Genomic DNA, 26,573 nt, shown 5'->3' with positions numbered 1-26,573 from the left:
TGTGTGGTCATTGAAGGAAGAACATAATGCAGAGTTTCTCTTTATGCCAGTTTATTTTTGATGTGTATTTCCTAAACACTGATGTGTCTGTCATACCCTCTGCTCAGAAATTTTCAATGATTCATACTTTTTCTAGGGTAACTCTTATTCACATTACATATATTTCCCGTAATTCCTCCACATAAATCCTTGACTTCAGCCAAGTATATCTGTTCATTGTTCCCAAACATACTGCTTATTTCTGACTGTAGACTTTTGTTCATGGTTTTCTTTCTCCTTGGAAGGACTTCTCATCTCACTTTCAGATCTTTCTTTCCTTTAAAATACAATTCAAAGCCTATTTTCCCAGTGAAGTCTTTCTGGACAAGTCTCTCTCTTCCCCACAAGTCATATCCCAAGGGTTTGACTTTCTTGTAAACTCATATAGATCTTATTGTCTCCATTCTCTACTGAAAACTTAAAATATATTATCTTAAACAATTGCTTTGGGGATTTAAAAAAAATATATTCCCTTTATCATCTCTCAGGTTACAAGTTCTTTGCAGAAAAATGTCTTAAGACTTTTTAATATGTCCTCCAGCACTAAGTAGCCAGTGAATGTCATGATGAGATTGGATGTGCCTAACAGGAACATGGCACATGGAACAGTGACTTCCAACTCAGATGACTGCTCCCCATCATAGGACATCTTTTCTATTACTACTCTTTCATGTAAATTTATTTGGCTTTACAATTCCATCTCACTGAGAATGAAGTTGGGAAAACACTGCAAAGGTATTTATTCAAGTTCACAAGGAAGAAAATACTGCTACTTGGGAATATTGCAGTTAGGTCATTCTAAATTACATTTTTACTTCTTCGACAAGATGGCAAATTTGAGCCTGCTGATTGGTGCCAAGATACTCTAGCACATTCAGTGCACATGTTGTGGGGTGAGGAGTTCACAGTTCAGTGAATAGGAATCTCGTACATGCCACTGTTCTGCAGTACTTTCATGGTGGTTTATAGCCACAGTTTTAATATGGTTTAGTAAGTGCTTGAACTTCTCCAAACAAATAACACACATTATTGGAAATCAGACACGGTGCATACTTGCCCCTGGGGACCCCTCCTACTTTGAATTAGCAACTGCAAGCTTGTTGCTTTAGCTCCCTGGCTGTAGATGAGGTCCAGACCCTGTTCAAGGAAAAACTACTTTCTTAAAACGTGATTAGAGACAGTCTCTCTCTCTCACACATACACACACAGAGCCAAAAAATGAATTTTCTACCTTGAAATGCTTCCCTGAATGCATTCTATTTTTAAAAAGGGTTTCTGTTTAGAATATATACTTGTTATTTGTATTTCATTTAGGATAATCTGATTGCCTTTACAGTATTTCTGAAAATAAATGATTTACTATCTTTAACTGTTCCAGGATGGAGACTTTGGTCAATACTTACAGGGATTGTCAAACTAACAAAGCAAGGAAGTTTTAAGTTCTTTGTTTGTATATGTGTGTTTTGTTCTGTTTTGGTAGATGCTATTTATTGTTTTTATTTTAAGTTTCCTTTAATCGATGTGTATCTTGATAGCTCCTTTGGAAGATAGTGTTAGGATCAAGAGGTGACAAGGACCTGAAAATGGAAAGCTGTCTGAAGAGAAGGAGAGCACGCAAGTAGGGGGAGGGGCAGAGGGAGGGAGAGAGAGAGAAAATCTCAAGCAGGTTCCCTGCTGAGCGCTGAGTCCAGTGCGGGGCTTGATCCCGCGACCCTTGAGATCATGACCTGAGCTGAAATCATAAGGGAAGCTGTCTTTCAATAGACAGATCCTAATTCTACAGTTTCAAGCAGTCTAACATAAAACCCTTTTAAAGGTAATTTTCTTCTGTGCCTATTTTTTCTTACATGTGAACCTAGCTTTGGACTAGAGCTGTATACAATTTGAGGATTTTTTTTAGAACTATGTTTTTGGTGCCATGTTGATCATATCAATATTTCTCTGTTTTAAAACAGATATGATGACCCCTGTGGCTCGTTGTTTTAGTTAAGAGGCCCCTGGAAAAATGTATTTTTTTTTTTTAAATGGTTCATCTTTTAGAAAAGGGAATAACTTCATTTCCTGTTTGTTTTTATTTTTTATTTTTTAAATGATTTTATTTATTTGAGAGAGAGAGAGAGCACAGAGGGAGAGTGAGAGGCAGACTCCCCGCTGCACAGGGAGTTTGATCCCAGGACCCTGAGATTGTCACCTGACCCAAAGGCAGACGTTTAACTGACTGAGCCACCCAGGCGCCCTGCTGTTTGTTTTTAAATTGAAGAATAACAAACATAGAAAAATAAACAAATTACATATAGTTTGAAGAATGTTCACAAAGTAGATAGTCTTATGTTTTCAGCATGCAGATCAAGAAACAGAACATTATCAGTTTCCCAGAAGACCCTTTTAGCCTTTCCCCCATCAAATCTGTACCTTTCTTCCTGAAGGTAATCATTATCCGTACTTTTATTTTTTTAATTTTTTTTGAGATTTTATTTATTTATTTGAGAGAGAGTGAGTGAGAGAGAGAGCGAGCACAAACGGGGAGAGGGAGAGGGAGAAGCAAGCTCTCCGCTGAGCAGCGAGCCCGACTAGGGGCTTGATCCCAGGACCCCGGGATCATGACCTGAGCCAAAGGCAGACGCTTAACTGACTGAGCCACCCAGGCTCCCCTGCCTGTACTTTTAATAGCATAGCTTGGTTTTGCCAATCTGTGGAATAATACAGTATATACTCTTTTGTGTCATTTCTTAGGCTCAGGATAACAATGGTGAGGTATATCCATTGCATATAGAAGTAATATAGATTAGTTAATATATTCTCAAGAGTCCTTATAAAAGGGAGGTAAGAGTGTCACAGTAAAGGAGATGTAGTGACAGAAGCAAAGGTGAGAGTGATGTAGCCAGGAGCCAAGGAATGTGAGAAGCCTCTAGAAGTTGAAAAAAGCAAGGAACAGATTTTTCCCTGCCTAGAGCCTTCAGAAGGAATGTTGTCTTAGTTTTAATAAGACCTATCTTGGACTTCTAACCCCCAGAACTATAAAATAATAAATCTGTATTGTTTTAAGCCACTAAATTTGTGGTAATTTGCTATAGGAGCAATAGGAAGCTAATATAGCTATACTCAAACTTCTTGGTCTTCAGACTCCACACTATTAAAAGTTATTGAGGGGAGCGCCTGGGTGGCTCAGTCAGTTAAGCATCAGACTCTTGATTTTGACTCAGGTCATGATCTCAGGGTCATGAGATCGAGCCCTGCATCAGGCTCCACGCCCAGTGTGGATTCTTCCTCTCCTTCTCCCTCTATCCCTCCCCGCCTCCCACCTTTCTCTAAAAAAAAAAAGTAAAAGTCACTGAGGAATTCAAAGATCTTTTGTTTATGCTATTTATAGCTATCAATGTTTATCATATTTGAAATTGAGACTGAGTAATTTTGAAAATATTCATTTTAAAATAACAATAACATACTCATTATCTGTTAACCTGAATAATATATTTTTCAAGAAAACTAGCTATGTTTTCCAAAACAAAAGAAATTTAATGAGAAGAATGGTATTCTTTTATAGTTTATACAACTTTAATGTCTGGCTTAATAGAAGAATGTCAGATATTTCAAATCTGCTTCTGGATCAGTCTGTTGTGATAAATTGTTTTGTTTAAAGTATATGAGAAAATCTGGCCTTGCAGATATGTTGGATAAAGGAGGCCTTTTCAGATTATTGTTAATATTCTTAGATATTACAGCAATACTTGACACATGATAGTTTTGTAAAGGTTAGTTGTGATGTAGAATCTGAAACTTTATCAATGAATTTTTCATATTCTGTTACCTTAAAGTTCATTGATCTGTTTTGTCCTTTGTAGCGTCATGCATATATCATTTCACTCAGTTATGCAGATCTTCCCAATGTTGGCACATTTTTAGTATCAAAAAGCACATCCCGCACTCAGTAATATTACCACCAGTCTCAGTTAAAAAGTCTTTTAAATATTGGGAAGCTATATCATGGTGGCAGATACTAGTTTTCCAAAATTTGAAATTTGGTTTCTAAGCTTGAATTGTGTCATTGACAACTAATACTGTCAGTTGTTTTCTTTAAAGTGGCAGGCTCATTTCAATCATTTCGAAGAAAATGCCTACCGAAAACCCAAGTCTGAATAACCATAATTTGTCTGTCAGCTATTCTTTCAAGTGAAAAGGGCGTTCGATGAACACAGGGCTAGTTGAGCTTGCAACCCGAACAATTACACAAATGTGTTTCCTTGAGACAGTTAACATAATTTGCTATGCAACATAAATGTTTTATGCATACTTCCCAATTTGTCCCACAGAATATCAGAAAGACATACTGAAGAGTTGAGATTTAATAAAATTAATAATTTGTACTGCTTCATCAAGGACGTTCTTAAATGAAACTGGCGTATGTTTTATTGTGAGTACCTGGCATTGAAGAATACAAGGATTGCTTAGTACAGTTTGGTATTGTAAGCTTCATTCATGCTAAGGTACCAGTAGTTTTGCCAGTCATTGCCTTTGCATATGTCAACACAAGTGAAATATCATCAGTGCCAATGTCAATACAGTGAAAGAAACAATATCTTAGCGTTATTATGAAAATTGTTTTGACTTTGTGGACACCTTGAGAGGGGTCTAAAGGACCCTCAGGCATCTGCAGATGACATTTTGAGAACAACTCTTTTGGTTATGAGTCCTTTATAGGATGTATGTATCATGGACATTTTCTCCTAGTTTTTGGCTTGCCTTTTCACTCTCTTATTGGTATCTTTTGATGATACATATTACCCTTTGAGAACTATAAATATGTTTTCCACTGTAATTTTCAAAATTAAACTTTTTTTCCTCCCTAAGAAATTAAAATATTGGTCATGGCAAATTGAGCACATGACCATTTTCCTATTCTACTTCTCTTTGCCACACCTGTGATTTCCAGTCCTTCTGTTTTCTTCCAAAGCAGGATGGAGTTGTCCATTCTGTAGTGTTGGTATATGTAATCTCTGCTCCTTTACAAGTCTGCACTTTTTAATTATATAGCTTCAATATACTTTTGTTGATGGTTCAAACATCGCAGGTAACTTGAAGCATTCATGTTTATTGGTAGGTTGGAGAGGAAAAGGGAAAGATCACAAAAGTAAATCTCAAATATTTGTATGATGTTAGATTCCTCTAGATCACAGATATTTTTCCAGTAAGAGTTATAAGCCTAGAAGAGTTTTTTATTTCGGGAAGTGAATTATTCAAGATTATCCTAAAAACATAAACCTTTATATGTAGTAAATAACAACATAGCCTACCACGTAGTAAGCATTTAATAAATATCAGTTATAATATTTATAACATAATGTTAAATCTTGTGTGAGAGATATTGTTATTATTAAAACTTAAAAATCATTCTGTAATATATACAAGAGACATTAGTTATTTCATTATTAAAGGAATAGTGTTGATTTGCTACCTCGTAGGTGGTAAAGGAAATATGAAATGTCAGTTCCCGAGGGGACATTTAATTGTGCTCTTTCTTTAGGGTTTCCCTTTCCTTTAACAGTGGCCCATGGGGATCCTTCCAGTGTTTTTTGTTTATCTCTTTACCTTACTGGTGGAACCTGGCTCCCAGGTGTAGGGCAGGGTCTGAGTCTAATGAGCATCAGTTTTATAGCATGTTGAGTTTCAGTAGTAATGTTCAACACTCCAGTCCTAGGTCAGCCCTGATGTTAGTTCATGGCCCCAGTCTACTGCAAATAATATGGCTGTGATTAGACCTAGTCCTAGTTCAGCCCTGATGTTAGTTCATGGCCCCAGTCTACTGCAAATAATATGGCTATGATTAGACCTAATCACACCTATTTTATGCTATTGAGGCAAGTTTGCTAGAACTGGCACAATTGTATTACTGATGCTAACTGCAGAAAGTCATGAGGAATGTCCAGTGACCTTTTGTCTGATTCGATGAATTCCTCTAATTATGTTATATAGCATTTCATCTGCTTTTCATAAAAAACCACTACCCAAGACTACCAAACTGTAATGTCTTTATGGATAGCTTGTCTATGATTCACCTTGATACTGTTTTGCCATGAGTTAACAGTAACCTCTCCCACTGTTTAATTCCTCTACTTTTTTTTAATCATATGGAAGTCATGTGATTAACTTTTAATGGCTCTATACACTTCACAGTATATGACCTTTGCCTTTAAGGGCCCTCTGGTAAACCTGCCAGGCTGTCTCTGATGTCTCTTTGGAGACTGAGCAGATACTTGGCTTAAGTGCTTCTAGTCCAAAAACCTGGAAGGCACCCTGAGAAGGTGATCTTGTCTAAATACCAGCGTTTAGCTTCTTTTCCCTTTTTCCTTCGGATCTCCTTGCAGTCCATTTTACCCTGTCTGCTTTAACAGGGTATGTGAATACTGGGGAACCTGGCACAATTTTCTGGGGAGCTCATTTTGTCTATTTATTATTTTTCCAAAGGATAGAGTGAGTTTGTTATTGACTCTTACCATTAATTTGGAACCTTTTATTTAGAGTAAAATGTGGATACCCAATGGCCCTCCATTTCTTCTAGAAATGGGAAAGCCAAATGCTGGAAAAAGTGGTTGCATAGAACATGGATTAGACCTGTTTTGAATGGATCTAACAAGTAGAAGTTAGAGAGAGGAAAATTAAATAAAGCATGAACTACTTAATTCATGGTCAACATTAGAATAGAGAACAGATGCTTTTAATGGAATGTTGTGAAGGTGATACATGCATAGCACAAAGTGTTAGACTAGGACTCTGAGTCTTCCAACCCTGAGATTCCCGTGCTTCTTCCTCTGTGTGCTAGAATCACATATGAGGAATAACTTGGTGAATAATTTGACATGGTGTGTGTATAATGTTTAGAGGTCATGCAGCAGAGTAACTATAAAAACATATTAAAAATTATACCAATAGTGAAGATAATTTTAAATCAAGGCCTGGATTTGGAGTGATTTTGACCTTATATTTCTTGTATTGCTCTTATTTAGTTATTAAATACTTATGTTTGATCCAACATAGTTGTAGAACTTATGGGAGGAATCTATTCTAAAAGTTTGTTATAACTCTGTCTACCAATAACTGGGGAAAAAAAAAATAATGCTGTAAGATAAATAGGAAAGTGGAATTAGGAACATAAACAGCAAAGGTAAAGGATTTATTTTATTTTTTTAAAATTTTAATTCCATTACAGTATTATATTAGTTTCAGATGTATAATATAGTGATTCAACAATTCTATGCCTCACTCAGTGCTCATCATGATAAGTGCACTCTTTAATCCCCATCACCTATTTCACCCATCCCCCCCACCCCCCACCTACCTCTCCTCTGGTAACCATCAGTTTGTTCTCTGTAGTTAAGAGTCTGGTTTTTGGTTTGTCTCCTTTTTTCTTTGTTTATTTCTTAATTCCACATATGAGTGAAATCATATGGTATTTGTCTTTCTCTGACTTATTTCATTAAGCATTACATTCTCTAGCTCCATCCATGTTGTTGCAAATGGCAAGATTTTATTCATTTTTAAGGCTGAGTAATATTACATTCTGTATATATACCACATATTCTTTACCCATTCATCTATCGATGGACACTTGGGCTGCTTCCATAATTTGGCTGTTGTAAATAATGCTTCAGTATACATAGGGTGCATATTATCTCTTTGAATTAGTCTTTTTGTATTCTTTGGATAAACACCCAATAGTGCAATTACGGGATCATATGGTAATTCTGTTTTTAATTTTTTGAGGAACCTCCTTTCACTTTTCCACCAGTTTGCATTCCTACCAACAGTGCATTCTCTACGTCCTTACCAACACTTGTTGTTTCTTGTGTTTTTGATTCTAGCCGTTCTGACAGGTGTGAGGTAATACCTCATTGTGGTTTTGATTTGCATTTTCCTGATGATGAGTGATGTTGAGCACCTTTTCCTGTGTCTGTTGGCCATCTGCATGACTTCTTTGGAGAAGTGTCTGTTTGTGTCTTCTGCCCATTTTTTAATTGGGTTATTTGTTTTTTGGGTGTTGAGTTGTGTCAGTTCTTTATATATTTTGGAAACTACCCTTTATCAAATATGTCATTTGCAAATATCTTCCCCCATTCAGTGGTTGCCTTTTAGTTCTGTTGTTTGTTTCCTTTGCTGTGCAGAAGGTTTTTATTTTGATATAGTCCCAATAGTTTATTTTTGCTGTTGTTTCCCTTGCCGCAGGAAACATATCTAGGAAAATGTTCTTATGGCCGATGTCAGAGACATTATGTGCTCTCTTCTAGGATTTTTATGATTTCAGGTCTCATATTTAGGTTTTTAATCCATTTTGAGTTTATTTTTGTGTATGGTCTGAGGAAGTGTTCCAGTTTCATTCTTTTGCATGTAGGTGTTCAGTTTTCCCAACATAATTTGTTGAAGAGACTGTCTTTTTCCTATTGCATATTCTTTCCTGCTATGTCAACGATTAATTGACCATATAATCATGGGTTTATTTCTGAGATCTCTGTTCTTTTTTTTTTATTATTATTTTTAAAGATTTTATTTATTTATTTGACAGAGAGAGACAAAGCGAGAGAGGGAACACGAGCAGGGGGAGTGGGAGAGGGAGAAGCAGGCTTCCCACCAAGCAGGGAGCCCGATGCAGGGCTCTATCCCAGGACCCTGGGATCATGACCCGAGCCGAAGGCAGACGCTTAAGGACTGAGCCACCCAGGCGCCCCTGGGCTCTCTGTTCTGTTCCATTGATCTGTATGTCTGTTTTTGTGCCATTACCATACTGTTTTGATTTCTGCAGCTTTGTGTAGTATATCTTGGAATCAGGGATTGTGATGCCTCCAGTTTTGTTCTTTTTCAGGATTGCTTTGGGTACTCGGGGTCTTTTGTGGTTCCATACAACTTTTAGGATTATTTGTTCTAGTTCTGTGAAAAATGCTGTTGGTATTTTGAGAGGGATTATATTAATTCTATAGATTCCTTTGGGTAGTGTGAACATTTAGCAATAATTGTTTTTCCAATCCATGAACATGGGATATCTTTACATTTGTTTGCATTGTCTTCAGTTTCTTTCATCAGTGTTAAGGTTTTCAGAGTACAGGTCTTTCACCTTGCATAGGTAAAGAATTAGAACATAATTTATAGTTGACTGCTCTGTTGTAAGACTTCTAAAGCCTATATAATATGAGCTGAGAATTATTTTCCTTATAGGCTTGAATACAAGTGAAACAATAGACTGGCAATTGTATGCTTTTCTTTTATTTCCCTGTCTGGCACTCTGGAGTCTCATACAACTCTTTTTAATTTGTGAAGATACAAAGAATGCTGATGATACCACATCTCTCCTCAGAGTCCTTAGCCATCTTCCCAGATGCAACTGTGACAATTACAATGTCCTGTCCATAACTGGGCAGAGCTGCTACTGAAGTGGCTTGATCCGTGGTGAAGCTCCTGTTCAGATGTTCGAAGACAGCACTGCACTCAGTCTTTATAAAGAACTCTGATTTGAGCTGTTTAGGTTTGAATATAATATTGATTTAAGTAGATGCTCTAAACCAACATATAGTCATTTTTGCTAATTTTCATATTTTACTTTAATGTTATGTATAGCCACTATTTTAGTTGTCTAGGTGGTATGTTTGGTTTAATATTTAGTTCATTTATTCTGTGTTCCCACAATAAAATCCTTTTGTTAAGTGAGAGACTATGATAATATATATCTAAACTTTCCTCCCACAGGTTATTGTTTCAAGTACACATCAAGTGAGAATACATGAAAAAATGTATTGAAAATACATTATTTTCCTCTATCTATGCAAGCTGTTACCTGTTTCATCATAAGTTGATTTTGTGAACAACTGTCTAATCACATAAATTGAGCATCAGTTTCTTAAATTAATAGAGGATGGAGTGTATTCTTCTGTACCTAGAGTTAGATAAGCATAACCATGTTTTTCAAAAACAAATAATTATATAACAATTTGGTATACTATATAATCTGGTAGAAGAGAAAAGAAAAGACAACTTTAGCTTTGTGCTAAGCATAGAGAATGCAGCAAATCAGTAACAGTCTTTGCTAATGGAGCAACCTGTGTCTCTTTATATTATTATAATATCTACTCTGATGCCTAATATACTTCATTCTACACAGATTAGGGAAATGAATTTCAGAGGCCTTTAGTGACTTAGCTTATTACACTTACTTAATGGAAAACAAAATTATTAAATAAAATAAAACCCAGATTCCCTGATTTCTAGTCCAACAGTCTTTTTAGATACCATAGTGCTTTCAAGATTCTTTTTCACTGTAATATGTGTGTATGTGTTTGTGTGTGTACATATATACATACATTTAATATATATGTAGTAGTGTATATATGTATATATACATATACATGATAGATTGAATGATTGACAGATAGATGGTCCAGGTGAAAGGAAAGTACAGTGTAGTATATGGTAATCCCGCCAGTAAACACTCACTGTGATCTTGGAGTGGTAGCTTCAAAACCTTTTACTTCCATTTCCTCATATAAAAATAGACGTTACATTCAGCAGTCATTCAAATGAATTCATCAAACCACTACTACATGAAAAGCACTAGACAGTTACTTTAATGATGACAGGTCAATATGATCAGTGCCCTAAGAGTGATATAGATAAAGCACAGTGGACATCCAGGCAGGAGTTCTGAGGGAGAGGAAGTTTAGGAATGATTTTATGAAGAAAATGAGAAAATCCTTTTCCAGAATTTTTAAGGAAGATCTTTTAAGACAGAAGTAATCCTATTAAAAAAAAAAAAAAAGCAATAAAGCCTGAGAGCTTGGGAGGGTGGGTGGGAAATAATGAGTAGTGTGATATTTGCTGAGCGTAAGGTATACAAAGAAAAAATAGCATGGAAAAGTAAATCAGAAAAGGCAGTACTTGTGGCCAGACGGTGGGAGATCCCAACTAGCAACTTAAGGAAAATGGAGAATCACTGATGGATTTTGAACAAGGAGGTATTAAAATCATACCTTTGTTTCTGGAAAATTAATTTGATTGCAGGAAATTGGATTGTGGATAGAACAAATTATAGATAGGAAAACTAATTAGTAGTTGCAGAAATTTCTCCTAGTACATCTAGTTCAGATTAAAGAATGTTTGAAATGACAGAATAGAGATGAAGGGGGAATTAGCAAGACAGATATTATGGAGGTAGGAATGAATATAAATGGTTAATGAGTGGATGTTTAGAGCAAGCGGTGCTATAGATAACTGAAAGCTTTGAGCCAGGAGTTGAGAGGGTGATAGTATCAAGAAGGTGGATCACCTATTAAGAAGAGCAGTTTTAGGAAAAGGTGATGAATTTAGATTTGGACATGACTTTGAGGTCATTTATTTATTTTTATTTTATTTTCTTTTGTTATGTTGTGCTAGTCACCATACAGTACATCTTAGTCTTCAAATTACACATGTGCCATTGTGTAAAATATTTGGAATAAATGGACCTAAATGGTTCCTTTTATTTATATTATTCTGTGTCTTTCAACTTTGTCCTTTTATATAAAGTTTAATAGAGAAGTTATTATCCTTATTTAATGAAGGCATATTTCTGATAAAGAAATTTATTAACTGTGTTAACTCGGTGGGATGCATGTAACTTCTATATTGTATATATTGTTGGTAGTCAGTTATATAGCAGGAAATACTTAGCTTTGTCATTATGATTCTGGGGATTTTTTTCACTGCAAGAGACAGAATAGGATCCCAGATCAGAATAACACTCGAGATTTCATTTTTATTTTAGACAAAGAAATGTCTTAAATACAGCCAGATGTGAAAATGTAAAGGGTTAAGTTAAAGGTTTTGATGTATGGATTTTATAATGATTTTTATATTTGTATATCTGCAAAATTAAGCCTTTTGAGGCTGTTCCTCCCAAAATAGATCTTATTTATTTAACAAAAGCTATACACCAATAGTATATACAAACTGTTCTAAGTTACTTTACAAATATTGTTTAAGAATTCTGTGATATTGGTAGTATTTTACTCTTTTAACAGATGAGGAAACTCAGGCACAGAGAACTTAATTAAGTTGCCTAGGGTCTCACAGCTCATAAGAAGCAGAGGTGGAATTTTGTTGCCTCTAGTTCCTTAGTAAAAGCATCAGTCTTGTACAGAATCAGCATAGTGGTTTTTTTTTTTTTTTTTGACAACTGATGTTTTTCTGGATAACATGGTGGAAGGTCAATAAAATTAGGCTTTAGGAAAAGTTTCAAAAGGAAATTCTAGTCCATTGCCTCAGCATTTGTATATCTTGCTTTAAATATCCATGTAGCAAGACTCTAAACTGGGTTCTGAGGTGTTAATGAAAAGAGAATTCATTAAATGTGAGTTGAAGATGATTCCTGAAAGGGTTAGGGAAAAGTGTATACACTGGTCTGTACGAGTGCTTGTTTATAAAGATTGAGAACTATAGGCCCAAGTTTCAGATTGACCATATTTTCTCTTTGGTGTATTCCTGATCAAGTTTTAATGTATCTTCATAGTCTAATGCCTTAGATAAATTGGTAGTAATGCAGTTCTAATTCTAGGACATTTCCTTCTCATTGTTTAATTTATTTTATTATTAGGTATGTAACTTTAGAATAACTTGAGCTCCTAGAATTTGAGGTTCATTGCTTTCAATTTAGTTTGACCAGTATTTATTGAGCACCTACTATGTGCTCAATGATGCACTGTGCTGCTTGGTAAGGTTATAAGGATGAAATCTACTCTCTGAGGAAGAATATAGTATAATGATTTGGAGTGTTGCTAATTTTTTTAAAAAAGATTTTACTTACTTATTTGAGACAGAGAGAGAGAGAGTGTGAGCGGGGGGAGGGGCAGAGGGAGAGGGAGAAGCAGACTCTCCGCTGAGCACAGAGCCAGCCAGACATGGGGCTGGATCCCAGGACCCTGAAGTCATGATCTTAGCCAAAGTCAGATGCCTAACCACCTGAGCCACCCGGGCGCCCCTGGAGTGTTGCTGATTTAACTGCATGGGATGCATTTTGAATCCAGCTGTTCTGAACAAGATGCTTTTTTTTTTTTTTTTATGTTTAAGAATAATTCATCACTGGGGTTCCTGGGTGGCTCAGTTGGTTAAGTGGCTGCCTTTGGCTCGGGTCATGATCCCAGGGTCCTGGGATTGAGCCCCGCATCGGGCTCCTTGCTCCATGGGGAGTCTGCTTCTCCCTCTCCCTCTGCCTGCCACTCCCTGTGCTTGTGCTCTCTCTCTCTCTGTCTCAAATAAATAAATAAAAAATCTGAAAATCCCCATCTATCTATAAAAAAAAAAGAATAATTCATCATTGAAATAAGCTGTGGTCAGTAGATAGCTATTTACCCCAGATTTAATTCTTCACCCTCACTAAAGATCTAGGTAACAGCATAAACTGATCCTTCTGTTCTTACAGCTGCATCAGCAAAGTGCAGATCCTTAATTCAGGGTCTAGTATTAGTAGAGGTAATGTGCAGCAAAATCTAAATAAATAAGCTACTCATCAAGATAACGGTTTACAGTTCATTATGAAGTCGTTGGTGAATCTTATTTGAAGCTACTATACCAATTCTGGGAAAGTATGTGTAGAGTGAGAATTTCTATACTAGGTAAGAGTCCTATAGTAACTTAAAAATGATTCTGTGGTCTTTTCAATGCTCTAGGAAATTAAACAAGGTAGGCTGAACTGTCTGATCTTTTGGTTTCTAGTATGATTTATGATAATAATAGCACACAGCATTTGAGAAGAGAGATTTTAGTATCCCCAATTTGGAGTGGAGGAACTTAGGATCCTTATGGTTAAGCACCTTGTCTGTGTTCCCATAGTCATAAATTTGATGGCCCCCAAATCTATGTCAAATCTCCAGCTCCAAAATTTGTTCTTTTAGTGTACAATGTGTTGACAGTTCTCACTAGCAGGATTGGCAGCTCAGTTTCTTTGAATAGTTTAACCAAAACAGAGAACTTCAGGATTTTTTCTGCCTTTTTATTTCCCTTTAAGCAAGGTTATCCATTTCTTTCAATGGAACTTGGTTGTGAAATGATACCTTAAGTGAGTTATAAAGTTAAATTTTCCCTCTGGTATGACTTTTCAAGGTACTAGAGTTTTTATAGGTTCTGCTTTCTTCTACGTCTTTTTTTCCTCAGACTTTAGCATAAAGAGTCTTCAAGACTTATAGGGAGAACCATCTGTTCCATGCATATGCTTGGAAGCAAAGACCAACTTTATAGATGAGCAGAAGATGCTGGCCGTATCAACAGTTTGTTTTTGCTTTCTTATAAAACTCTGCAGGTAATAAGATGAAGAAATGTAACCTTCTCAGTTATGTGTCTTTAGTTGTATGTGTATGTGTGTGTATGTCTGTGTGCATGTGTGTGTGTGGTTTTTAAAGCAATTATAACACACTTGTAAATAAATTTTGTCCTTTGATATAGTCTTCTTGGAAAGCATACAGTTTTCCCCAAAGCAATATATTAGAGCCATTTCATGGATCTTGTTGTTTCATAATTATTATTTATTATCCCAAAGAGTGTTATTCAATTTAATTATTTCTTCATCCAAGAAATTCTTTTAAATGCCTAAAGAATGCAAGAAACCATACTTAAGCAATCTATCCTTTTATTCCTCAGTCTTGGCTTTAAAGCAAGGATTCTCAGTCATGGCACTATTGACATTTGGTGCTGGATAACTCTTTGTTGTGGGGGCTGTGCAGTCTAGGATGTTTAGCAACATCCCTGACCTGTACCCATCAGATGCCAGTGGTCCCACCCCACCGTCTGCCTAAATTGTGACAACCAAAATGTTTCCAGACTTTGTCAGATGTCCCCTAGAAAACAAAATCATCATTACTCTAATGTCTGAATTAAAAATTTTTAAAAATTATCACTCAGATGGTGAATAATTGCTTTCACTGAAAATAATGTAATAATGACCATGAAAGCTGTTGTAAAAGAGGAATTTCAAGAATATTATTCAGCCATCAGAAAAGATGAATATCTACCACTTACATCGATGTGGATGGAACTGGAGGGGATTATGCTAAGTGAAATAAGTCAAGCAGAGAAAGACAATTATCATATGGTTTCACTCATATGTGGAATATAAGGAGTAGTGCAGAGAACAACAGGGGAAGGGAGGGAAAACTGAAGGGGAAGAAATCAGAGAGGGAGACAAACCATATGAGGCTCTTGACTCTGGGAAACAAACTGAGGGTTGCGGAAAGGGAGAGGGGTGGGGGGATGGGCAATTCGGTGATGGGCATTAAGGAGGGCACGTGATGTGATGAGCACTGGGTGTTGTATGCAGCTAATGAATCATTGAACATTATATCAAAAGCTAATGATGTCATTGGCTAATTGAATTTAAATTAAAAAAAAGAACACTCAGAGTGATTAGCACTACTGTATAGCCTCCTGTGGTTATCTAAGTTACAAAATGTTTATTTAAAAAATTATACCAGTCTATGCTTATATTTTATATCATTACTTGCCCTTGGCACTTTATTCATTTCTCCTAATGTGGCCTGTTGGCTTTTAATCAGACATATTTAATCATCTAAAATAAACTTCAACTTAAAAAATGTTTCTGTTATCTTCCAACATCTTCATCTTTTTATCTGCCTTTTCCATTTTTGGAAAGGGCAGGAATAGTCCACTGGAGACAACTGGGTGCTCATTTGACAGAAATTGCCAGAATATTTGTAGAGATCAAATGCAAATATCAGGATATGTGACTCCCATAATGATTTTCAGAAAAGTTATTGGAATACTGACAGTGTCACTGGAATCAAACAAAAGCTAAAGGTAACTTTTTGTTTTGTCCACTTGTCTCTTAATGGGACTAAATTTTTTTTTTTAAAGATTTTATTTATTTATTTGACAGAGAGAGAGACAGCGAGAGAGAGAACACAAGCAGGGGGAGAGGGAGAAGCAGGCTTCCTGCCGATCAGGGAGCCCGATGCGGGGCTCGATCCCAGGACCCTGGGATCATGACCTGAGCCGAAGGCAGACGTTTAACCGAGTGAGCCACCCAGGGGCCCCTTAATGGGACTAAATTAATGAAATTATCTTAGAGTACTAGAAGTTCAAGGTAAAATTCAAATGTAATTATCACTAATTACAAAGGCCTATTATTTGATATCCCTAAATTTGATTTCATCAAGTCTTATGTGAAATTATCTGAAATTAATGTAAAGGTGAAATTTCAGAGTTCTAGGAAAGATGGCTAATTGAGCAGGTTGCCCTACCTGAAACATTCTCCAAAATGGACATAAATAAGCAAAAATAGAGTTGTAGGCTTCAGCCAAAAATGAAAGAGTAGGATTGACCCTAGCCCCATTCTAATTATTGCAAAGAGTATTTTCTTGATTTTAATAAAATTTGACCTAAATCAAACTTGAGTGTCAAAGGCTGATACATATATCCCCAATTTCAAACAGGTTCTAGGTTCTGCAAAGTGAGAAAGTTCAGAAAGACCTTATCAATAATGCTTACCTTAGAGTGAGAAGCACTAAGGATATGAATGGCAAATACCAAATTCGGGCTAATTTTCATACTTCAGAACAGAGAATGACAGGGGGAGGTAAGATTTTCATACTTCAGAATAGAGAATGACAGGGGAGGTGAGGTTGATAGAGGATTGGGTTATTCTATCTTTATTTTTCTCAACCTGACTTCCTGTTGTGGAAAAATCCATCCAGTTGTGCTGTTGACTCTGAAGTGGATAATTTCTAAAATCAAAAAGAATTACCCTCATGGATCTTAACATTAGCTCAGGCCAAGAGAGTCATCCAATTTGATAGGAGTGTTTGGAGACAATGTATTTGAGCTTAGGTTATCTCTGCTAAGATTTATTCTTCTCTACCAACCTCTTCCCACTTCCCAAAGCATCTGAAGGAATGAACAGACATAATATACAACCAATTTCTAGACTTCAAGCTCAGATTATAAAATATGTTTTTAAAAATCTCCTGAAAAACAGGAGAATCCAACCACTTTAATCATAGTAAATAGCAGAGATAACCAAATTGTTCTTCTCTTAGCTAAATGATGAGCACAACTTAGAACCTGTGTATGAGGGCTACTAAAAATAAGGAAAATAAACAGGAACATAAAAGGCAATGGAGGAATATATATTTTGAAAGAAGAATTAGGGCGCGTGGGTAGCTCAGTTGGTTAAGCAACTGCCTTCGGCTCAGGTCATGATCCTGGAGTCCCGGGATCGAGTCCTGCATCGGGCTCCCTGCTCAGCGAGGAGCCTGCTTCTCCCTCTGACCCTCCCCCCTCTCATGTACTCTCTCTCATTCTCGTTCTCTCAAATAAATAAATAAATCTTAAAAAAAAAAAGAAAGAAGAATTGCTTCAGGAAACTGAAGAACACTTTAAGAAAAAATAATTGTCAACACTCTCAAGGAGATAAAAGTGACCATAGACTGTATGATAAGAGATCAAAGAAGAGCTTAAGAGATTAAGATATAGATAAAAGGACACCAAAGTAAGATTAAAAGACAGTTGGCAGAGGGGAGATGAGTAAAACTATTAAAATAATTAAAACCACATTAGATACAGGAAGATGTAGAGTGAATGATGCAGCAGATGGACTCAATGACTTAGGGGCATTCTTGAGAAAAATCACATAAAATGCAGGAAGAGAGATTAAAAACCATTAGTGGAAATTTATTGATACAGAGGGAAAAAAAACTCATCCCAGAAGTAAAAGACTTTAATCTACAGATTGAAAAGAGTTTACTAAATACCAGGAAAAAGTAATAAAGACAGCATCCTGGTGACTTTTCTGATTTAAAAATTTCTGTAAGTATTACTAGAGTAAGAAAAAAGTCACCTACAATGTTAAAAAAAAATTAAGTTGGCCCCATATTTTTTTCTCAGACCCCAAATGACACTGTCATAATGTCTATATAATGTTGAAGGGAAAAAAAAATAGGTGACTTAAGTTAAAAATTAGTAAGATTATTTAATAAAAGAAAATTTAAATATAAAAAATATTTTTTAAGAGTTCTTTTTTTTTTAAAGATTTTATTTATTTATTTTGAGAGAGAGAGAATGAGAGAGAACACATGAGAGGGGATAGGGTCAGAGGGCAAAGCAGACTCCCTGCCGAGCAGGGAGCCCGATGCGGGACTCGATCCAGGGACTCCAGGATCATGACCTGAGCCGAAGGCAGTCGCTTAACCAACTGAGCCACCCAGGCGCCCAATATAAAAAATATTTTTAAAAAGAAAAATTACAGCCTCTATGAACCCAATGTAAAAGTTTACTTAGAAGATGAGTCAAAAGAAGAAATCCATAAATGGTAAAATCATATAGAAAGACTGGTGATGAGCATGTTAAACACAGAATCAAGCAGACTAGGGAGAAAAGATGTAATATTCAAATGTTTAAATAGAAGATATATCATTTAGAAATAGCAATTCGATGATAGTTAGCTGGGATAAAAAGTTAAAGAAGAGCCAGCAAAATGTAGTGTTTTGGTGGTGGGGGAGGCTTTCGAGGGAACATCATATTAACATGCGAATTGCTTTATCGTTCTTAGGGGAGTTTATTTTTGAAGTATATAAATGGAAAAATATGGCTTCAGCATACTGGTGTACTTCATCAGTTGTAAAGAACATTTCTTTTCACATTTTAACATCTCTGGACTTGGAATTTGTCTTCTAATCAATTGTGACCTATAGTTATAATTGGCACCATATTTTCATTCTTGATCACTTAAAAATTACAATGCATCTTATAATTATTGATATTTTATTTATTTATTTATTTAGGGAGTGGGAGAAGGATAGAGGGAGAAGATGAGAGAGGATCTTAAGCAGGCTCCACCCCCAGCGTGGAGCCTGACACAGTGCTCATCTCACGACCCTGAGATCATGATATGAGCTGAAATCAACCAACTGAGCCGCCCAGGCACCCCTAATTATAGACATTTTAAAGTGCATTAAATATAGATGTTAAACATATAAAGTCATCACTAATAAAACTAAAACTTGACAATTTTATGTATTTTTTAAATTAATGATTGAAAGGAAGAAGGGGAGTGAAAAATAAAATAAAATATAAGCCATAAAGCAAAAGATTGAAAACAAAAGAAATGCTGAGAGAGAGGAGGCAATAGAAAATACTAATAATAGTTAGGAGCTCAAACTATGGCATCAGACTGACATGGGCTCAAGTGGCAATGTTAGCAAATGTGGAGATACAGTCAAATTATTTGTGTAGTAGTAACACTGACAATTAGAAAATTCCTTATTACACACTTCTGTGATCAAAGAAGTCAAAAGTGTAACTTCTGGAAATTTAAAAAATTATGGTAATAAAAGCAAAACGTGTCAGCCTATGAGGTGTACAATTAAGAAGCATACTTCAAGGAAAGTTCATAACTTGAATGTTTCCAGTTTTAATCTATCAAGAATGAAGAAACACTTATATACGTTTTTTTTTTTTAAATCAGCAACAAAGTATAGCAACAGGAACTAAATAATTATGATAAAACCATTAATCAATGAATTCAGTATCAATTGAACTGATAGACTGAAAAGTGTTTTCTTTGATAATATAAAAGTCATTAGTCTAAAGTTAGGGAAAGGAAGAAAGCCAGAAATATCCAAAATTAAAGATGAGAATTGGGAGATGACTAAATTGAATACTACTGCTTTGCACAAATCTATACTACAAATTTGACATTTTACTTATTTACTTTTAAAGATTTATTTATTTATTTTGGGGGGGGGCAGTGGGAGAGGGAGAGAGAGAGTCCTAAGCAGACTCTGTGCTGAGCACGGAGCCTGACATGGGGCTCGATCTCATGACCCTGAGATCACGACCTGAGCCGAAACCAAGAGTCGAATGCTTAACAGACTGTGCCACCCAGGTGCCCCTACAAATCTGAAATTTTAGGTGAAATATATAATTTTCTAGTAAATTTTAAGCAGATTTAAAAGGAGATAGAAAAATTGAAACAAAAAAAATAAGAATAAAACTGTTACGAAGAGCGTATCCATCCTACGTCTTAACTAAAATGCCTTCTAGATGGCTTAATGGATGAATTCTGTTTAACTAAAAGGGAACAGGTAATATTAATGCCATTAAAACTGTCCTTGATCTTGGAGACAGAAGGCATAATTAATAATTTCGTTCCTGAGACAGCATAATATTGGTATAAAAACCTGACCTTAGAAAGTAAAAAAAAAAAAAAAAATCTGCAAGTCAGTCTTGCACATTGATGAAAATCATCTTTAAAAATTCAGCAAATGCAAAAAAAAAAATTCAGCAAATGCAATAAGCCAGTGTATTAAAAAGATCATAAACCATGGCCAAATGTAATTTATCGAGGAAGGCAGGGTTAGTTCAATATAATTCTGAGATTATATTGAAATAAAAAAGATTAAATTTTTGAATACCTAAAACATTTGATATAATTGAGTCCTATATAAAATCCTTAAGTAAACATGAATGGATAAACAATTTCTTAAAATAAATGTGTGTGTGTGTATGTGTGTGTAAAACAAGACAAAGGTTGTTTCCTAGCATTATTTAATGATTTTTCTCTGGAAAGTGCTAGCTAAAGCAATTATGTAAGAGCAACAAATTATAAATACTGTGAAAAGAAGTGGTAAAATTATTACTACTTGCCAATTATATAGTCTAAAATCTGGAATACCATGAACCTTAACTAAGGAACAATTGATTAGAAACAAAAAAGATATAATTTAATAAATACATTAATTTGTGGTTATCCGTGTATATACCCAAACCTGCAAAATGTCCTGGATATAAAAATCACATTCATAATAGCAACAAAAATATTAGAACATTTAGGAATAAACATGAAATATGTGTGTGTGTGTGTATATATATATATATATGGGAATTTATAAAACTCTACTGAGTATCATAGTCTTTTCATACAGTAAAATGTTTGTAAAAGTGTCAATTATTCATTAATCAAATGCAACACAATAAAAATCCCAGTGGGATTTGCATTGGATTTATTATAGTTATGTAAAATTTATCTGGAAGAAAGAATATGAGGGAAGGAATGATCAGTTAAGTTCCAAGAAAGAAAATTAGAGAGAACACACTTTTCTTACCTAGTTTGAAAGGCTCCACTTGCAGGGATATGAATATGTAGTTCCATGGAGTAGAGTAGTTAATACAGAAATAGAGTCAAGACTACTTGGGAATTTAATATCTGATAAATATATTTCAGATCACTGGGAACAAGGATGGATTATTGAATAAATGGTTTAACAATAGGCTTAAGATGGGAAAAAATTCCTTTCACTGCCCCTACACCAAAGATTTAAATATATGTTTTTAAAAAGTCGCAACAGTATTGGAAGAAAATGTAGTGGAGATTTTCTTATTGTGATACAAAACTCAGGGGCCATAAGGAGAAATCTTATATTTGATTGTGAAAACTCTTAATACTTCTCTGTCAAAATCACTATAAACAGTCAAAAATCTAATGGGAACAGACAGATCTAATTTCATAATAAATGGCATGCTCTTATATAGTAAGAGCATATAATATTAAAAGCCTATAAAATGCTTCTTAGATAATTGAGTTAAAATACTATCAATTAAAAATGTACATGATCAAGATAGACTAGGTACACATGTTCAAATATATTCTTTAACCCTCCAATGCCATAAAATAATGGAGCAGATACAGTTTTTGAGTGGAAATACATTAGTAGCAGTGCAAGAAAAGAAGAAAGTGTAACTGGTGTCGTCCCTATCTTGGTCCTGGGACCCGCTCGCCGGCCACAGCCCCTCATCCTTTGAAAATATACACCTGCGCAAAGTTCTTTCCACCCCCTGCTTGGTCAGGAGCACCTGTCAGCTGCTGAACCAATCACTGTCTGCAGTGGTACCAAAACAGCAGCTTGGCAGCCCCGTATACCCTGACCTCACTTATTCCTCGCCGCAGCTTCTAAACTGGCATCATTTAAAGGGACATCCACACAGCAGCCAAGTTCTGAGGGCTGGGGCAGCCGCGGTTGGGGTAGCTGGCTCTGGCGCTGGAATTGGGACTGTGTTTGGGAACCTCATCATTGATTATGCCAGGAACCCCGCTCTGAAGCAACAGCTCTTCTCCTATGCCATTTTGGGCTGTTCCCTCATGGAGATCATGGGGCTCTTTTGCCTGATGGTGGCCCTTCTCATCCTCTTCACCATGTGAAAGAGCCATCTTCACCTCCCATGGGTCTTTCTCCTTTGTCTTTTCTGCCTTGTATGTTCCTTTTCTTATATGTCCCCAGACAGGCTGGGGAAAATGGTTGGCTTAGGGTTTGACAAAGGAAAGACAAATAAATACTGTATTAATAAGGAAAAAAAAAAAGAATGCCATTGGCACACAAGGTAGGGGATTATATATATGAAATTATTTGGGGAAAGAATACTGAAAGAATACTGGAGTAAACCATTCTCTAAAGGTCAAGTATGAAATTGCTCTTGAGCCAGTGTACCAAAAAGAGAGCCAGCATGTTGACTCCTTATTCTTTTATTTCCCTGCTGACTAGCTCAGTTCTAGGGTGATCAGGATAAGGGTACTGAGCATAATGTAAGCAGATGGCTCCCTGGATTTCTCTAGACTCCAGCCTATTTATATAGTACCCCAGGAGAGAAAGCCCATGGTTCCTTCTCTGCAGTGATGTTGGTGAATAGAACTGGCAAGACAACCTGAGTATGTAACTTCCTGATACCCATGGTAACACTTCTCAGAAGCTATCTTGAGTTATCATATTCTTCATGCCTTATTTCTTTTTTAGTGGCATAACTCCCTCTCAAACTCTTCACCAATACCCAAGGTGTAGTTAACCAGAGCATATTTGGCCCAATTTTTACTTATTGTTTATTTCATATTTTTTTTCTCATTGTCAAGGTGTGGGGTCCTATTACCAAGGCAACTAGGAATGGATTATGTGCCATGTATCTTTTAGTAACCCTTTTAACTCCTCTTTGTATGACTATTTCTGTTTCCCTAGCTACCCTCATGCATGATTAAAAGGGTTCAATCATTCTAAGGTTCTGACCGCCTTTTCTAGTAGTTATACTTATGTCTTCCTCCAGAAGGCCTGACCTTTTTCCTACAAGGTTTGTCTTACCTCTACAGAATTCTTCCAAATTTAGTGATGTCTTCTTGACATCTTCCCCTTTTCCTGTAATAAGTATCGTTTCTGATAATTCTTATTCAACACTGTTGACATTAATAGAGAATGGACTCTGGGACAATTGTCAGTTTGATTTTTCTTGGAGAAAAGTTGGCCCAGTGGCCCCCTAACCCTTTCCAACTTCTTTTCAATGGACAGTTGAGAAGTGGCTCATGTGTCAACAAAGTGTGTGTGGGTACCACAGCTGCCTTGATAAGGCGGTCCCTATGTAGATACTGCCCCTTAAGGAGAGATGGGCATCACTCACAGCCTAAATATATACTGCCAATTCATTCTCCTTGGAAACGTGTCCCATCCTGTACCACAGTCACTGGGGACATCTTACTGTAGATATAACCAGCATTAACAGAAAGATAAGTAGATTCTTAGATGCAAAGGTGAACAGACAAATCAAGCCAATAATTGAGGAAACCAACATGAAAGGTAGGCACTAAATGACAAAGAGAAGAACTAACATCCAGCTTAGAAGAACTTTCAAAAGTAAGTTTAATTAAATCCTCAGAGAAATTCAAAAGAATGGAAATTTCAAAATTAAAAATACACTAAGTGAATTTTTTAAAACACTATATTAGCTAAATAGAATAGACACAGCTCAAGAATCATCTAGTAAGCTTGGGTAAATGAGTATTAGCAACATTGGATTCTAGAAGAAAGTGAATCAGTATCGTTATATTTCTGAAGGAAAATCATTTTGAAATTAGGCTTCTGTTATCATGTATATTGTAAATGGCAGATCTCAGAAAATCTCAACATGTAGTGGATATGAGGTGGGAGAAAAGGAAGAGAAAGCATCCAAGATTTTGGGCTTATTCCACTGGAGACTGTCAATACTGATTACCTCTAGATACAACTGAAATACATCTTTTAAATGTTTTAAAAATTTCAGGGTAGCAATTAAAAATAGTATAACAAAAATGTATAACAGAAGAGGGAAAAACAGAAATAGGAGAATTTAACCAATCCAGATTAGGAGAAGGTAAAAAGGAAGTGTGATAAAAGAGAAAATATGAAATAAGATGGTGGTAATAAGTCCAAATATGTCAAAAATGACACCTAATGTGAAAAAAGTAAAATTTCCTTTTAAACATAGAGACTGTCAGATTTGCCTTAAATCCAAACTTGACTTTGTGTTTTTTGTAAGAAATACTACTCAAGGGGCGCCTGGGTGGCTCAGTTGGTTAAGCGACTGCCTTCGGCTCAGGTCATGATCCTGGAGTCCTGGGATCGAGTCCCGCATCGGGCTCCCTGCTCGGCGGGGAGCCTGCTTCTCCCTCTGACCCTTCCCCCTCTCATGTGCTCTCTGTCTCTCTCATTCTCTCTGTCTCAAATAAATAAATAAAATCTTTAAAAAAAAAATACTACTCAAATGAAAAAGAATGGAAAGATATAAAATAAATGTGTGAGAAAATATTCCAGGCAGATGTAAGAAAAAGAAAGCAATATTAACATTATAGCAAATAGAACTAAGGCAGACAACCTCAAAATTAGGTAAGAGAGGTATATGTCACATTGTAAAAAAAAAAATACACAATACACCAGGAAGATTAAAAGGGAAAAACTATATGGTCACCTCTAAGTATTGAAAACAGTTTAATACTTTAACATTTGGTATAATTTAATGGCCATTCCTAATAGAAGCTGAACAAGCCAATAGTGAACAGAAACCCCATTAATTTAATAGTTGCTGTTTACCAGGGATGTGGAATAAACATCATGCCAGAGCCAGAACAAACAAGGCCATTGTTACCAGTGCCATTCAGTATTTTTCCGGAGGTCCAAGCCAGTGCAGTAAGGTAAGAAAAATAATAAGCAGTGGGACTGTTGGAAAGGAGGTGAGAAAGGTCCAGTTTGTAGACAGTGTGATTATCCGTTCGACATGATCCAAGACAACCAATTGCAAACAGATTAGAATTAGTAAGGTTTAGTAATAGTGCCAGATACAATATTATGTATCCTGTTCTTCAGCTTGTCTCTTCCTTATACCATATTAAAAATGTGATGAAAATGGATTGCATTCACTATTGCAAGAAAAATGATGAAATAGGTAGAAATAAATATGACAAGAAGTATGTACGACATATAAGAGGAAACTTTAAAATTTTAATGAGGGGCCAAGAAGAAAACCAGATTATTAGCAGGAAGACAAAGCAACGTTCCTGGACTGAAAGATTCAGGATATGAAATAATCAGTATAAAGCAATAGCATCTCAAATAGTGAGGTGTAAAATAGAAAAAGATAACAATAATGTAGAATAGACCAAAATTATATTTTTAAAGTGCTTGACCACCTAAAAGTTGAAATTCGTATATGATGCAAGATGCTATAATCAAAAATTAAAGACAATTCTAGATAATTAAAGACAAACCAAGAAAATATTTATATATAACAAAGATTAAGGTATAAATCTTATAAATTATTAAGAACAAGCTCAATAGAAAAATTGGGAAAGAATGTGTATAGATATTTTACAAAAGAAGAACGAGAAATGACTGGTGAGTAAATGAAAAGATTTTCAGCCCTCAATAGTGATGAAGTTCAAAATCAAAATAAAACATTTTTTCTTACCAGATTGGCATAAATGATAAAGATTGATGGAATACAGAAAAATCAGTTCCTTTCTACATTTTGATGATATAAAGCCTTTTTGGGGGGGCCTGGGTGGCTCGGTCAATTAGGTGTCCTACTCTTGGTTTCTGCTCATTCATGACCTCAGGGTGTTGGGATTGAGCCTCATATTGAGCTCTATGCTCAGCGCAGGGTCTACTTGAGATTCTCTCTCTCCCTCTATCTCTACCCTCCCCACCCCCTCTAAAATAAATAAATCGTAAAAAAAAAAATAAAGCTTTCTTGGAGCACAACCTAACAGTATCTAGCAAAACTTAAAGTGCGCAATGAGATACCACCTCACACCGGTCAGAATGGCTAAAATTAACAAGTCAGGAAATGACAGATGTTGGTGAGGATGCAGAGAAAGGGGAACCCTCCTACATTGTTGGTGGGAATGCAAGCTGGTGCAGCCACTCTGGAAAACAGTATGGAGGTTCCTCAAAAAGACCCAGCTGTTTATAGCAGCAATGTCCACAATAGCCAAACTATGGAAAGAGCCAAGATGTCCATCAACTGATGAATGGATAAAGAAGAAGTGGTATATATATACAATGGAATATTATGCAGCCATCAAAAAATTGAAATCTTGCCATTTGCAATGACTTGGATGGAACTAGAGGGTATTAGGCTAAGCGAAATAAGTCAATCAGAGAAAGACATGTATCATATGATCTCACTGATACGAGGAATTCTTAATCTCAGGAAACAAACTGAGGGTT

General features: G+C 35.9%; 1 protein-coding gene and 1 pseudogene across 1 annotated transcript in view; both read left to right on the top strand.

Moving 5' to 3' along the window:
* EXOC6B (exocyst complex component 6B) overlaps positions 1-26,573 on the top strand; it is a 557,753-nt gene that overhangs the window by 326,503 nt on the left and 204,677 nt on the right. The window lies entirely within an intron of this gene.
* LOC102740834 (uncharacterized) lies at positions 20,109-23,190 on the top strand (annotated as a pseudogene).

This window comes from Leptonychotes weddellii, chromosome 10, assembly GCF_054177405.1.
Source record: "Leptonychotes weddellii isolate Sample4059 chromosome 10, ASM5417740v2, whole genome shotgun sequence".
Taxonomy (NCBI): Eukaryota; Metazoa; Chordata; class Mammalia; order Carnivora; family Phocidae; genus Leptonychotes; species Leptonychotes weddellii.
This window is presented reverse-complemented; position numbering and strand designations above follow the sequence as displayed.